The following is a 2,717-nucleotide window of genomic DNA, read 5'->3' as shown; positions in this document are numbered from 1 at the left end:
GCTGACCGAACAAGTCTTATTGCTCGAAAACTTTTCTACCGAAACGATTTTTCGTGCCTTCTCGACTATATCGATAACAGAATCCTATGGACGAGTAAGAGCACACGTAAGCGGCAAGGCCGACCGAGCCGAGGGACTCCTACGCCTCCGGGATACGGATACCTCACTCATCACCTTCCGCGAAAAGTAACTCTCGCTCGGACAAGCAATTCTGTTACCGACAAATAAGTCCAGATACTCGAAACAAGGGGAAAAGAAACGCAGCTTTATAACACGACGACGATATGTTTGGGCCTCGGCGGCCGCAAAAAACATACGCACACTACAAGATAAATTGTTCCTGCAGGGTCAGACATCAGTGGGGGGAGCAGCGGCACCCTCGGCGTCGACTCCACCTTCGGCGGAATCCGACCCGGCCTCGGACGGCAACACGGTCGGAGGATCTCCACCTCGAAGGAACCTGTAGGCACCACGCCTGGGCCATCGTCACCGGGGTCTCCTCCGGGAACTCGGCCCGAGCAGATGGCTCGACCGGCCGCTCCGTAGCCTCAGCCAGCTGTCCCCCGAGGACATCAGCCCGGCTCGTGGCCTCGGCAACCCGACTCTGGCGTCGGTCCCGCCAGTGGACGGCCCGGCCAGGCTCCAGCCGACAAGCCTTCTTTTCGAGCCATCTCTGCCTCTGTCCATGCTGGCACCGCTGCCTCCGGCTCCAGCTCATCGCAGAGCGGCCGAAGGTTCCTTTAACTAAGCAAGAGCAGCCTCGGGCGACAAGGCCGACCGAGCCGAGGGACTCCTACGCCTTCGGGATACGGATACCTCACTCGTCACCTTCACACGAGGCAACTCACACTTGGTTAAGCGGTTCAGCTAGCCGACAGGCGAGTCCTAGTGCTTGAAATGAGGACGAAACACGGCTTCACGCCAAAAAATACATACATGTTCAGGCCCCGACAGCCACAATGAACAGACGCCGGCACTACAGGTTCCATTACAAACGGAACTCCGGTTCCACCCCCGCAGGTACGAACAACCCCCCACATTGGAGGGCTTGCGGGGCGACGAAACCCCAGGTGGCTCGCCGACGCCCGCTCCGGCAGCAGCGATAACGACCTCCGCTCCGGGTGGCCAAACAGCAGCAGTGATGGCCTCAGGGCGGACGCTGCTGCAATGAGCCCCTCGCCCACGTCCCCACTCGAGGGGCGAGGACAAGCTATCAAAGCCAAAGAGCCGGAGGCCCGGAGCGCGGATGGTGGCGGTGATCCCGTCGGCGACGAGGACTTCTTCAACCGCCACCACCTCAGCGCCGACGACGGAAGCCATCTGCCCACCAGCAGATCCCCACTCGGATCCTCCCGGACGGGCGAGCACCGACCTCCGCGCAGAGGCGTCGTACCGGAGCAAAGGCAGGACAGCCCAAGAACACGAACGCCGCCCTAGCAGCGCGCAACGTCTTGGGCGGTCCTCCGGTGCGCGCGGCGCGACAACCGCTTGTGAGGTGGGAGGGGGCACCGGGAGCCGAGCCAGAGCCAGCTGAGCCAGCAAGCCCAACACGCTGAAGCTGACGACGCTCGCTGCCGACCGGCCCCGCGTTGTCGGAGTCCACCCCTCCCGCTAGGCCGGTGAGCGCCCTCTCCCCTGAATGCTGAGGGAGAAGGTGACCCATGAACCCGTGCGGGAGGTAGAGCTCCGGCTCAGCCCGGCCTCCGCCCCAGCCAGGATGATGAAGATCCTTGAAGCTGAGGGAGGGGCGGAGGCCGCAGCCCGGCTCGCTTCTCCCCACCATCGAACTGGTGGTCACCGTCTTGGGTGACCACCGGCGAGGGGATGCAGCCGGGCTGCCTGATGAAAATACTTGAAGCCGAGCGATGGCTGAAAGGTACCAACTTCCGTAAAGTTGCGTTCCTCCAACGATGACAAGACAGAAGAACCGCGGGCGCTCCCCATCCGGGGGCTCGGAAGGTGGAAGGACGCGATGCATGAAGGGAGTACGAAGACATGGTTGCCATCCAAGGGGGTCACCCCCCTTTTAAAGGCAACTCTCCCCACTTGTGTCCTCAGCCGTCGCGGACTGAGTCTTCACCAACACGCTCCAAGATCCTCCCCGTACGACACGGGGGCTGGGTCCCACGCGTCATGCAAGCTGGCCCAGGACAGAAGGAGCCAAACCGCCGCGCGCGGAGCGCACAACTACCCAGCGGTTACAAGCACTCCTCCACTTTCGCCCAGACCAGCGGGTGAAGGGGCGGACCGCCATGTAGGCGGCATGCAACCGTACCAAGGGGGCGCACCCTTTCGACTCCGACGCGTCCAGCCTGGGGGCCCAGGCCCACACGTCATGTAACCGGCGCGCCGGTTACTACGTGCGGGAAACTGCACCGCCACTTGCGCCAATACCGCGCCTTCTCGACTGCGGAACCAGTGCCGCGACTCGAGGCGACCCTGCGCATGGCCCAATAGTGCCAACCGAGCACATCGATCACGGGTCAGTCAGCCGCGGGAGAAGGCGCGACGGTCAATATGGCCAAAAGTGGGCCGACAGTAATGGCTGCGACAGGCGGGCGGAAGCAGTGGTCAAGTCGTCTGCAGGCTCACGTCCCCTCCTGGGACAGTGAGAGAGCCCTCACCCACGGAGTGAAGACGACGCGCCTGTGTTCCGTTCCTCGAACGGCTCGCGTACGCACAACGGCTGCCCCGCGAACCACACGTCCAGTCGCATT

The sequence above is a fragment of the Zea mays genome, chromosome 4 (assembly GCF_902167145.1).
Source record: "Zea mays cultivar B73 chromosome 4, Zm-B73-REFERENCE-NAM-5.0, whole genome shotgun sequence".
Taxonomy (NCBI): Eukaryota; Viridiplantae; Streptophyta; class Magnoliopsida; order Poales; family Poaceae; genus Zea; species Zea mays.
Note: the sequence above shows the minus strand (reverse complement) of the source record.